The sequence below is a fragment of the Spermophilus citellus genome (assembly GCF_964194105.1).
Source record: "Spermophilus citellus genome assembly, chromosome: 3".
NCBI classification, from domain to species: Eukaryota; Metazoa; Chordata; class Mammalia; order Rodentia; family Sciuridae; genus Spermophilus; species Spermophilus citellus.
This window is the reverse complement of record NC_138184.1, coordinates 115,196,062-115,209,001: the sequence shown is the minus strand read 5'-3', so window position 1 is coordinate 115,209,001 and position 12,940 is coordinate 115,196,062. Positions and strand designations below refer to the sequence as shown.

Genomic DNA, 12,940 nt, shown 5'->3' with positions numbered 1-12,940 from the left:
GTGGGGGACATAGCCAGAAGGGAGCAGGCCTGGCTCTGCGGGGGCCCAGGAGGCAGGGGCCGCAGCTCTGCCAGGGGGTGACCTGTCAGAGCGGAGACTCGGGCGGCTCTGGCCTCACTGCTCTTCAGCTGGGTGACGCTGGACAGCCGTCTTGCCATTGCCAGCCTCTGTGTCTTCAGCCCTGGGATGGCCTCCCTTAATGTGGGATCCGAGGGGTGGGAGTAGCAATAGCACACCGGCCAGCTTTCTGATGCCACAGAGGCCTGTCCACAGGTGGCTCCCGTGCTGGGATGAAGTGGGAGGAACCATGCTGGACCCGATTCCCAGGATACTGTGGGTGGATAGACTTTGGAGGGGTGGCATCCCTAGGTGCCTCTGTGACAGTGCTGACTGTCCTGGGCCGTGGCCATACACCGGTCCGATTCTCATTTCACACCACCATGGCAGCCACCAGACATCATGGCCACCTGATTGCAATTCCCACAGGGTTATGGACACTCTAGGGTCAGGAGAAGGTCGGGCCAGGTGTGCCTGAACCCCAGTTTTCAACCCCGGGTCCATGGAGGTATGAGTTTGGGAACTGCGTTTTAGAAAGATGGTTTTGTCCTGAGCAGCTCTGAGATGGAGCAGGATCCTGTGAGCAAGATGTTGTAGATTAGCTTCTTGGTTCATTTAAATGACACCATCTGAGTCCCCTGGAAGGGGGGCAGCGCTGGCCCAGCCCTGGGACCCCTTGGGGAGCAGTAAGGCCCACAGCCCTGGAGCCCGGGCCAGCCCTTGCCCAGACACTCTGTACCAAGCTCCCTTGGCAGGGGCCGAGCTGGCCAGGACTCTGGTGCCCTGCGGGAGAGCAAAGGGACTAGGGGCCTCTGCAGACTCCAGCCCTGGCCTTTCAGGGGCTGCTGGGGCTGCCTAGGAAGGAAGCAGCCTGTGTTCTTTCAGCCTCGCTGCAGAGAGCCCTTAAGGACAGTCGGCACCCAATGTGTCCCCTGCTGCCTTCCTGTTGGGCCTGGAGCAGAGAGGCTGTGGCCTCCAAGCCCACGGGTGGGGAGCTACAGCCAGGGACCCACAGAGGGAGCAGCATCCTTGCCAGCTAGCAGCGTGATCCCTGGTGGTCTGCCAGGGCAGCCTCCTGTCCTCCAGCTGAGCACACGGGCAGGAGGACAGAGACCTGTCACACCTCCCGGCTGCCTGCAGTCTGTGTCTCCTGTGTCTCCTCTCTGCCCCTTCCAGGGCCAGGGATCTGAGCTGAGAGGTGTGCCAGCTTGTCACTGCACAGAGCAGCCCAGAAACGGCTTCCTGCAGACCCCACACAGCGGCCAGGGCCTGTCGCACCCACAGAGGCGAAGGGGAGCAGCCACGGGCATGGGCCTTGTGTGCTGGAGGCACTGGCTGCCCTGTCTGGGGCTCCCTGACTCGGGGACTTTAGGAATCCTCTGCCCTTCCTTTCCTGAGAGCTTGGCTGGGCGGAGTTGGCAGCGAGGCCGCCGTAGCTAATGCAAGTCAAGTGAGGCTTGGCTGCAGCGTTCCTCTCGCCACTCCGGGTTTGGGCTTTGTTCTGCTTTGTTTCTGAGGTCTCAGCAGCTGCTATTTTTCTTCTTGCCTGTGCACTTTGGCAGAAAATGCTTTTGCATTTGAGCCCAAGGCAGGCATCACTGGTGAACAGAAAACAAGGGACTTTCTCTTGGCTGGCACAGTAGCCCCCGTGTGGGTCCCAGAGGGCAGAGCAGCAGCCGCGGGCCTCAGAAGTTATGCTGAGGCCTGAAAAGCTAGTGTGCACGTGCGCGTGTGTGCGTGTGTGTCTGCGTGTGCGTATGTGTGTATGTATGTGTGTGTGGTGAGGGGGGCGTGTTGCTGACTGAACCTGGGGTACTCAGCAGATCACATCTGCTACAGAAAAGACAGAGACAGGGTGGCTCTTGACTGCACCCTGCATTCCTGGTAGCACCTTGGCATTAGCAGGGCGCAGCCCAGGGTCATAGGACCAGCTCCTAGAGGAACATTCCGGCTGCCGCTGCCACTGCTGGGTGACATGCGTTGTAGGTCTCGGATTCTCCACCTACGGCTGTAGCATGACACCAAGCTGCAAGGGGCTTCCCTGGTGCCCAGACTGATAACTAAAGCCAACACAGAGGACAAAGAGGTGGTGTGTCTCTCCCTTCTTTTTCTTTTTAATATTTATTTTTTAGCTGTAGTTGGACACAATACTTATTTTACTTATTTATTTTTATGTTGTGCTGAGGATTGAGCCCAGGGCCTCACACATGCTAGGTGAGTGCTTAGCTGAGCCTCCCTTGGGCCTCTGCGGCTCCCACCTGGCACCCTGCATGCTCACTGGTGCTCGTGAAGACTGGGGGATCAGCAAGCACTAATCCTGGGCCTGGTGGAGGGTCCTCCCAGAAAGTCTGTCATGCCAAGGGGAGGGAAGCATCTCCGTCTCACAGGCCAGCTGTGGAGACTGTGCACAGGGAGAGAAGAGACTCAACTGAGGGCCCTGGTGAGGGGATTGGCCCGGTGAGGTCCACATGCCCATGAGGAACAGGCTCAGAGGCATGTGTCCTGCTGGTGGGTCACATGAGAATCCCACAGTGGAGATGGGGTGCATAGCCCGTGGCAAGACAGAGGGGCTCCGGCAGGCTCTCCCCATCTGCTTTCACCCCAGCTCAGGCCCTGGCAGTGGGGAGAGGGCTGCCCCAGAGCCTGCCCTTCCCTCCACTCCATGAGCAGCAGGCTGGCCTGCAGGGGTGGCAGGAGGGCCAAGGGCTGCTGCACAGGAGGGTTTCCTGAAGGCGTGGAGGGGACGGTGGGTAAGATGACTGGGTCCGTGTGGCCAGCCCCATGTGCTTGCGCATGGCCCTCTCTGTGCCCCCGCTGAGCACACAGTGCCTGTGTGGTCGTGTGAACCTCCGCGTGAGCCCAAGGGAGTCCAGCATGGAGGCAGGTGCTGCCCACGCAGGGCCCAGGCGTCCTGCGGTGAGGCAGAGTGTGGGAGGGCCTTGCCCTGGTGCCCGGCAGGCCTCGACTTGAACCCTGGCTCTGCCCCAGTGCGCCGGTCACCTTGAGCCTTTTATGTATCTTACTTGTCATCCGAGCTTGGTGGTCGTGCATTGTCCTTGTCCCAACACACTCATACATGTGGAATTCAATCTGGAGAACCGGGGGACACTACCTTCTGCCAGGGTCCTGTGGTGCTGCACGGTGGGAGGCCAGGTGACGCTCTGTCCAGGGCTTCTTTCCTTCCCTCCTCTCCTTGCATTGGAGGTTTCTGTGGCACCCAAGGTTCTTTGGGGGGATTCAGTCGCCCACCCAAAAGACCAAAATCAGAAACCTGACTGGGCTGCTGGACGCTTCTCCCCTCTCAGGCCACCAGGTCCTGGAAAGACTGTGACATAGATGACATAGATGCACAGTGATGACCAGTCATATCATTGCAGCCACGGGCCTCTCCCCGAGGCCCCCAGCTCTCTGGCTCCTACCCTGCCACCCTGTCTCCTGCTCTTTGGAGGTGGCACATGGCTCCTAACTCTGACCTGCACTGAATCCACCACAGGGCTGTTCCCGGCAGCCCCTGCCAACAGCAGCTGGGCTCCGTGGCCCCGCCTCAGGCAGGAGCCCCATCCCGCCCCATCCCGGCTTCCTGCAAGTAAGCACAGCCACCAGCCTCCTCACTTGTCCTGGCCCAGGGCCCCTGGCCCCCGCACACCATCCACCCTGGGTGCGTGCTTCTCCCTGGCAGCACAGACACCAGCGAGGTGCGGGTGGGGAACTTGGAAATGGCCATCAGCAGCCACTTTACAGGCAGTTCCAGCAAGTAGTGACAAGCTTCTTCACAACACAGAAGTCCCCAAAGGTTGCCACAAAGTGCCATGCTTGCCAAGATATCTTAAGGTAGCACTTAATTCACAAGCACTATTTTCTTTGTGCACCTTATTGTTCTAGAAATGATTTGAGTTGACCAAAGCGTACAGATGGTACTAGATCAGATAAAAGATAAACAATGGATGAGAGACATTATAGAGGAAAGGGTAAGCCCAAGAGAAGGAGTGGAGACTAAGTCTAGGTGCATGAGCACCTCTCCCGCTGGGACCAGCACAGGCTGGCAGGCAGTGTGGACAGGCCAGCTTCCGCCCTGAAGGCCTGACCAGATCTGAATCTGCAGGCTAGCAAGGCCAGACATCTAGGAAAGCCTGAGCTGCTGGCTCTGTGTGGCTCCCGTGGGCCTGAGCGCTAGGCCCCTCACCCCACGGCCCTTATGGCCTCTTGACATGCACCAACCCCAGGGCCCAAACGCACTCAGCTGCTGAGACTGCAGGTCGCCCCGCGGCGTTTCTGGGCTCCTTCCCACTGGGCATCCCCTCTGCTGTCCTTGGGTGCTCACAGCTCGTGTGAGGTTATTACACAACCCTGGGGTCAGCCTTGCAAGATGGCTGGTGTCCAGCAAGATGAATTGCCCCAGGCCTCCTGGTTTATCAGAAGCAGCAGGTCCTTCCCTCTGGCTGTGGCTCCCGGCAGCTGGCTGCGGCCTCTTCCCTCTGTCCTCCCCTCTAATCTCCTAACTTGCTCAAGCCCCGGGGCTCCCAGAGAGTCCCAGCCACCGCTGTCATGCCCTTCCATCCTTCCCGCTGTCTATTCCATCCTCCCCTTTCCCTCTGTACAAACCCAGGGGAACCCGGACTTGTCCTTCCCCCCGCAGGACGTTTGCCTGGACGTTGGGTGTGGCCATGGAGCCCTTCCCCTGAAGGTTGGGTTGCCCCAGTGGGAACAGAGCCTCTTCTCTCTGGGATCCCCTGGCCCTTTTTTCTGGTGTAAGGAGTCACCACCTCTCCTGGCAGTGGCACTGCCCTCTCTCAGGCCAGGCCACTCGTGCTGGGGACAGATCCCATCTGGTTTCTGTCTGTGACCCCCAAGGTGCCTGGCCTGGTGCCTTGTGTTAAATAGGTCCAGGTTGTGCTCGCTAATGGAATAGGGAGAAAGGGAAGGGAAGGAAAAAGGGAAAGAAACAGGAGGGAGGGACACCTGTGGGCACCCCAGCTGCAGTAGCAGAGATGGAGGCCACAGGTGGTCTGGATACCAGGCCCCCAGCACTGAGCAGTCTCTTGCTCTATGTCCCAGCAGCCACCAGGGGTGATATTATGACATGGGGGCTCAGAGAGGTTCAATCAGTTGCCCAGGGCCTCACAGCTAGAAGACAGGGTCAGATTAGATCCAGATCCGCCACCCTCCAAAGCCAGCCCCGGGTGCCTGTCCCCCAGCTCCCCTGCCACGTGATGGGCGGCCTGGCCTTTGCTCAACTCCTCCTGCGACAGGGCGCTTCCTGCCTTCTGTAGCAGTGTCTTCTGTCCTCAGAGCTCCAGAGGTTCTTTGTGAACTAGTGAGACCCCACAGTTTTGTTGGGGAAACAGGTTTGGACCACAGGCTGTCTGAGGGTGCAAGGCCACTTGGAAAGGCATTTCAGGGTGTTGCTGGGCACGCATCAGCCTTGCAGGCTGCCATGCACAGGGCCATCTTTTCTTCTCTCCATCCGCAAGCCCATGACAGGCCTGCCCCACTGACTGCCTGGCTGGGCTCCATCCTGACCCCTGGACGAGTCTGCAGGAAGAGCCTGCGCCCAGAAGGCCCAGGCACGGGTTGTCCATGGTGGCATCATCAGACTGGCCACAGAGCCCCACGCACGTCACAACAGAGGCCAGGCACCACCCACTGCCTCTGTGGTTCTGGGGAGAGGACATGGGCAGGCTGGAACCTCTGTGTGGAGACACATGCCACCACGCTGCACCTGGGCAGTGAACCTGACGTGCCAGGAGAGGAGCCACGCAAGGCCCCAGACTCCTCCTGGGCTGGACGGCCCCAGGCAGCAGGGGAAAACAGGGTCCCTATAGCCGGGGAGAGCAGGCACCTGGTAATTAAGGAGGCAGCAGGCGGAGAGCTCTGCAGCTTATTGAATAAGTGCTTAAAATGCAGCATTGACAGTGTCACACCCAGAGGACCCAACCTTTTGTGTGCAGATGGTCATGGAGGAGTGCCGCTGAGTGGTATCAGAACCCCTGTTTTAATTGAATTGTGGCAGCTCTGGCTACTTGGATATAATGGATTTGCCAATTAATTTTTCCACCAGTCCCCTAAAACCCAGGTTCAAACCTCAGCCAGCTCCATCCCTTAGAATAGGAGATCCAAGTTCAGAACACAGAAGGGGTGGTCAGGGCTGGGGCGAGGGAGGACGGGACAAGAGCTGCACTCGGCCTGCCAAGACTTTCCCAGGAGCCAGCCAGGGCCTGGGAGGAGGGAGCCCCAGCAGAGAGAAGCTGTGGGACCTGGAGCCAGGGTCGCCTGAGAGAAGGCCACCACACCCGGAGTGCTTTCTGGGAGCACCCCCAGGAAGAGGGCCTCTGTCCTCCTTGGTCCCTGCCCAGCAGGGCCTGGCCCAAGTCCTACTCACAGATGACCCAGAAAATGGGGCCCCCTGCAGGGCCCACCATCCTGGGAGAGAGGGCTTCAGAGGAGGGTTCAGTGGGCTGGAAGTTGTCAAGGCCAGATGTACCCTGGGCTGTGTTCCTAGACAGGCAGAGAGGGCACTGGGTGCCTGGGGGGAACCAGGTCCAGCTGAGCAGGAGGCAGGGGTGGGAGAGGGGAGGACTCTCCATGAGGCCTCAGCCCTGCAGCCTGCCTTGGAGCTCTTAGACCAGTGCACATCCGTGGGCACAGCCACATCTGACTGTGAGCTCCAGGCCTCTGCAGCTGGCCCTGGCCCTGCCCAGGAGGCTCTTGGTCAGAGCACTGAACGAGTGAGTGACCACCACCGTCATTTCTCTCTGTCAGGAGCAAGCCACAGACCCAGCTCGTTCTTCCCTCAGATTGCCCCAGTGTGTTCCAGAAGCAGCACCTTCCTAACCTCTCCCTGTGCCCATTGGGCAATCTCCTGCCCCTCCCCAGGCCAGGAGGTCTAGGTCACGTTCCTATAGCATCTCTGGCCTCTCCAGCACTGGCCAGTGCCTGGAGGAGGCAGCTGCAGCCAGCCTGGAGGTTTGGGGCTCGGGCTCCTGAGGCTCCTCCAGGGTGCGTGTTCTAGTTTGCTGTCTCAGCCCTCCACGCTGCCTGCATAGCCCTGCAGCAGAGACCCAGGCACAGACTCTCAGGGCTGGGCTAGAGCTCAGGCCTCAGAGAGGAAGGAGGCCCTGTTCCTCTTTCCACCTCCCAGGTGCCTCCCTGCTGGAGGACAAGCTGTGCTCTGCAGGTGGGAGACCAGATTTCCCAGCTCAGGCTGCAACAGAAATGTTCCCTTGGAAGCCAGGTGGGGGGTGGGGGGGTGGGCAGAGGGCTAAGGAAAGGAATTGTGTGTGTGTGTGGGGGGGTGTCCAGGCGCATGCGCATGGGGGGACTCAGGCGGGCAGCCCATTCAGCTCCCCCAATGGCTGAGCGTGAGAGCTTGAGAGGAGGAGCACGTGCGGGGGCGGGGACGGGGGTCCACCCACCCTGCTGTCTGCAGACTGAGCTGGGTGGGAAGCCAGAGGACTGCCACTCCCAGCAGGGCCCTGTAGTCCCCCTGGTACAGCTCAGGTCGGCTGTGTTTGTCCTCATCCTACAGACAGAAGCTGCCTCCCTGACACCTCTTCCCCACTGGATGAGTCTCACATGTCACACCCAGGGCTCTGCGTGGTGTTTAGGTCAAGGCCTGGCCCCTCCCTGGACATGTGCTCCTTTCCTGCCATCACACAGACTGCTGTGCTGCAGAGAAAATGCATATTTCTCCAGAAGTAGATTAATAAGCATCATCTGAGAAATGAGCTAATAAAGACGATGTGTGGGGGGAAATCCTCCGCCCAGGCCCGGCCCGCTTAGCCCCATGGAGCCTGGCAGTGAATGGCCAGCCTGGAGGACGGTGAGGCAGCGCCACCTGCTGGAGCCGCAGGGAGGTGCAGGGGCGAATCCTGCCCGCCACCATCAACAGCCCTGAGGCTAGTCTGGGCCCCCTTGTGGGAGCACAGGGCACACTGATCTTCTTGCCCTCTCTGGACCTAAATTCCTCGCTTACAAAGGAGGAACAACGCCCCTTATGGCCCTGGGAGGGCAAGATGGCTATGGCAGGCCTGGTGGTGTCGCAGTGATGTAGGGCAGAAGAGGCTGGGCACCCAAGGGATTTTCAGGAAGCAGGTTTATTGGCTGCAGGGTCCAGAGGGGCTCTTGCCTAAAATTCTCTGGGCCTCAAGTCTGGAAATTCTTGGAACTTTATACCCAAGATGGGGGCAGCTTGGAGGTTTGCATTTTTGCAGAAGTCTACATAAAAGTATTTTTTTATTGAGTTCACAGAAAGTGCTTTTAGTCCCATGTTTTTATATTAGTCCGAAGTTTTACAACAAGATAAGTGACATCATCAAGTCTTCGGCCAAACTTAGTTTTTGCAAGACAGAATAACTTAGTCCTCCTAGGACATAGGAAGTCCAAGCCCACGGTGAGTTCTTTGTAGAGATTTTTGTGGGTATTCTGTTACAAAGCTCTCTGATAAGAAGAGAACTCATATGTTACAAATGGGGGGGGGCATCTACTTGATTATGGTACGGGTCTTCTGGGAGGGGCCACCGGTCTGCTTCAGCAGGTGCCCCTTTCTAGCTCCTGTTCTACTAGTGAGAAGCACCGGTCTCTCCTTTTGGAGCCTAGAGAGGAAGATTGAGAACAGTCACCCAGCTGGAAGTCCTGGGGACATTCAGAGCAATGCGCCTGAGGCACTGTCCTTGGGAACCCTGGCCTGTGGCCACAGAAGCCCCAGGCCTTCAGGGTGCAGGAAAGAGGACAGCAGGGGGCCAGTTGTCCCTCCCACTGTTCACACCCCCTAGCCTCTGAGCATTCTGCTGTCCCAGGGGCCCCAGAACCTGGGGGGCCTGCCGCCCTCCAGCTGTGACTCTGAGGGCTAAACTGCACATAGGCACCTGTCAGTAGTGCCATCTCTCCTGGGCAGATGACAGCACCTGGAAGCTGTGCGCACCCTCATGGCCCGTGCCTGACACTCACCGGGAGACACAGGCAGGGTGTGGAGGCTCAGCACAGGGGGAGGACTCATCTAGATAGAATCAGCTTTTCTTTTTTAAAATCAAAGAGACCAACAAGAACTTTAACCCAACTCTTCATTTCGTAGTAAAGGTAGGAAGGGAGTGGAAAGTGGCGTGCCCTGGTGAGGTCTCCACAGCTGCGGTCCACACCACATCTGTGCTTGTCCAGGCTCAGGGCTGAGGACCCGCTGCTTAGCTGATCGCTATCAAGTAGACCCAGTAGCAGGCCCAGTGCAGCAGCTGCCTCAGGTCACTGTGGACATAAGGACTGAGCCTAAGATTGCTCTGTGCCGCTTGGTGACCATGCAGGTGAGAGACCTGGGTCTGGTGGCTGTGTCCTGCCTCAGCATCCCAGCCTGAAGCCCCCCTACACCTGCGCCCGGGGAGGAGGGGCCGGGTACCAGTGCCTCTGTTCTTGGTTCCTCCCCAGCTCTGCTGTCCCTGGGCCTTGTCACTCCTGGGACAGCTCTCCAACTGTGACTCTGAGGGCTAAACTGCACACTGGCACCTGTCAGTGGCACCATCTCTCCTGGGCAGATGACAGCACCTGGAAGCTGTGGGCACCCTAAAGAGTCACAGATTCTACTGCCAAGGCAGAGCCAGGCCTGCAGCTGCCAGAGCGAGGCAGCGGAACAGCTGGGCCTGGTTGCTGCTGCTGTGGGGTGAACGGGAAGCCCCTGGGGGCCGCGCAGAGCTGGCCGGGGAGGCCGCTTCGGGTGGCGGGTGCCTGCTGCTCTGGAGAAGTCCTGAGTGGGTGACTCTAACCTCAGTTCTGGTTTCAGGTTAGTTTGGTTCTTTTGTGGTTTTTTTAAGCCATCAACTCACCATTTCTGGGATTTTGTTTTTACTTGAAAAGGGTCTCTAGGGATAGGCGCCCTCCTGGATCAGACCAGAGGGTGACCTCCAGATCTGCCTGTCTGACCAGCACAAGGGGCCATGTGGCCAGGGCCAGGTGTGCCCACCCAATCTGGGCCTGCAGGGTCAGTGCCCAGGAACTTTCGATCCAGATGTGGTTGGTTAGTGAGCTGCCAGGTCAGGACAGGGCGGGACAGGAGGCTGAGAGCCAGCACCCAGTGTGGCATCTGGGGCAGAGGTGTGCTCAGTGGCCTTGGAAGGAGCAGGACAAGGTCAGGTGCCAGGCAGGATGGCTCTGCTGAGACTTAGACACGGGGTCTCTGCTGGGGGCTCCAGTGCTGGCCATCCCACAGGTGGGCTTCCTGATAGTCTGCACCATCTAGAGACATGCCAACATGCCGTGTGCCAGGTGGGCCCAGGAGACCTCTGCAGACCAGGCGGGTGCCCTGGACGGCTGCACGTTTGCCAGCCGTGGCCAGGGACATCTGACTGGCATCCCAACTGAAGTTGGCCCAGGGTGACAGTGACATAGGGCCTGATCGTGGCTATGGTGTCAAGCAGGGGACCCAGGGGAGAGCTCTCAGGGAGAGATGCAGGTGACCTCCCTCTGCTCGTGCCATGGGCAGAACTGTGGCCCAGTGGTGGGCAGAGGAAAGGGGGACCTGCTCCCCACAGGAAGCCAGCACCCTGCCTGGCCACCGGTCTGACTGCTGCCCAGCCTGCAGCGGCCCTGCTCTCCCCCTCTTGCCCCTGTTTAGAATGACCTCTTCCATCTTGTCCACCGGGCAGCTGACCCCAAATTGTCCCCATGGCCCAAATCAAAAAGTGCTCTTCAGAAAGCTGCCCCCACTGAGTCTGCCCTCAGTGGAAGTCAGCGGCCTGAGCCCAGGCGCCGCTGTGCCCCTGTTGGAGTGGCACATGGCGGAGAGAGGAAGAGAAGTGTCCTCTCCTGCTGGTGGCCGGCTTGGGCTCCATCCCCGCCCTGACTCTTCTTTCAGCAGCTCAGCTTTGGAACGCCCTGTGCAGGTGTCCAGGGCCCTAGGCCGAGGTCCTGTGCAGGACAGACACCTGGAGCACTGGTTCTGATAGTTTAGGAGGGAGTCCCGGGTCTGCCTGTGCAGCTGGGACCCTCCTGGTCTCCTGAAGCCCGAGGGGAGCTGGCGGACCTCCACAGCTGGGCGTTGTCTCCATCAGGGTCCTTTGGTGCAGAGTCACCATGCGGACCTGGGGCTGCACATCGCTGGGCATGTGGCACCTCCCTGGATGTCCTCAGGGGAATCACAGACTTGGGTGCCCTGGGGCAGTGCCAGGCCCGTGCAGAGACCCCAGCGAGGTGTGAAACAAGGTGCAAGGGCAGAGGGCCTGACGCCTCCTGCCACCCCACACAGTCTGACGGCCATGCGGTTCCTGAGGGCCGTGCTCCCGCCTGCTGAGAGCTGTGGTCACCCTACTGAACCGTGCATGACAGACACCGCATGTCACACTGGTGCCTCTCCTCTGGAGAGCAGTTTGGTGGTCGCCCCCCAGGGCAGCGCTGCTCTTTGCAGTGTGTCCTGGGGCATTATGCAAGCCTGAGTGTCACTCCAGGACTGTCTCTGCTTCACTGGCTCTGACGCCTGTCACTACACATTTCCTGAGTGCGGGGACGTGAGTGGGCTCTGCAGGCCTCCACATCCCGCTGCTCAGCTCTGCTCTGGAGCAGGTGGGGAGCTGGGGGGCTCAGAGCTTGGCTCAGCACCACCCCCAGACTAGGTCCTGCGAGACCCTGGGGAGGGCCCGAGAAGGGTGGGGACGCCAGGGGTGGAAGCCATTTCTGGGAAGCATAAACAGAGCTTTTATAGCATGTTTTAGATGGCACAGGTCCTGAGCCACGAGGAAGGCCACCCTCTGGCTTGTTCTTAGGTGACAATCAAGTTGCTGTCACGGCCAGCAGCCAGCGCTTCCAGAAGCCCATGGTACATCTGGTGTGAGACATGATCCCTGCCCTCGAGGTCCCTACAGCATGTGGCAAAACTCGAGGTTGAGAGATCCCTGACTGTCCAGCTGTCACAGAGACCGTCACCAGACGGCTGTGCTGGGGCCACACTGGCTGGGCCAACAAGGGGTTCTGAGAGGAAAGTGTGGCTGCGTCCCCGCCTCTGTCCAGCTCATGCTTGGCCATGCATTTTGTCCCCTCTAAGTTCCCCCACAGACCCCAACAGTGCCTGGCAGACAGTTGGCACTCGGGAGAGGTTTCTGGACAAATGACAGGTCCTCAGCCTGTGCTGGGGTGGGATATTTGGGGTTTGTGGGGTGAGTAGACAAAACTGCCTGGAAAGGAAGGAAAATTGAAAAGCAGCCGGGCACGATGGTGCACACCTGTCATCCCAGCAGGGGAGGCTGAGGCAGGAGGATGGCGAATTCAAGGCCAGCCTCAGCAACAGTGAGGCCCTAACCCACTCAGTGAGTCCCTGTCTCTAAATAAAACACAAAACAGGGTTGAGATGTGGCTCTGTGGTCGGATGCCCTGGGTTCAGTCCCCTGTCCCCCACAAGAAGAAGAAAGAACGATTGAAAAGCAAACCTCAGCCCTGCAGCCTTCACAGGCACGGCACAGTCAGCACTCACAGTGTCCCTGCCCCGTGAGGTCGTGGCCGGGGCCTTCAGGTGCCCATTGGTGCTCTGCGCCTCGGCGGCCCTGGCGTGCTCTTTTCTTATCTGTGGCTCTAATCGGCACTGGGCGCTATCCTCCTTGTCGGGTGGTGGCCACTGCTGACTCCTGAGGGCCCTGCATCTGCCTCACCTTGTGGCTCCACGCAGGATGTCATTAAGTCCTTTGAGCTGCACTTTGGGACATTTGATCCTGTGGAAAGGCTTCATGGAAACGTAGGCCGCAAGTACAGCTGCTCGCTAGCGGCTTCTGCCCGTGCTTGCTGTTGTGTGAGAAGTACCTGGGAGGGACAGCAGGGGACCAGGCCGGGAGGGACGTGGCGGGTACTGCGTGCCGCCTCGGCTCAGGAGGGCAGGGAGCCCACCCTGGCCCAGCCCCATGCATCTCCGTCCTCT

General features: G+C 59.3%; 1 protein-coding gene and 1 long non-coding RNA gene across 4 annotated transcripts in view; both read left to right on the top strand.

The window, feature by feature from the left end:
- TTC28 (tetratricopeptide repeat domain 28) overlaps positions 1-12,940 on the top strand; it is a 622,345-nt gene that overhangs the window by 584,118 nt on the left and 25,287 nt on the right. The gene's annotated exons all lie outside the window — the stretch shown is intronic.
- LOC308644680 lies at positions 9,054-12,931 on the top strand. The gene is made up of 3 exons (XR_014021075.1): positions 9,054-9,350; positions 9,472-9,823; positions 11,799-12,931. It is a non-coding gene; the product is annotated as an uncharacterized lncRNA (long non-coding RNA).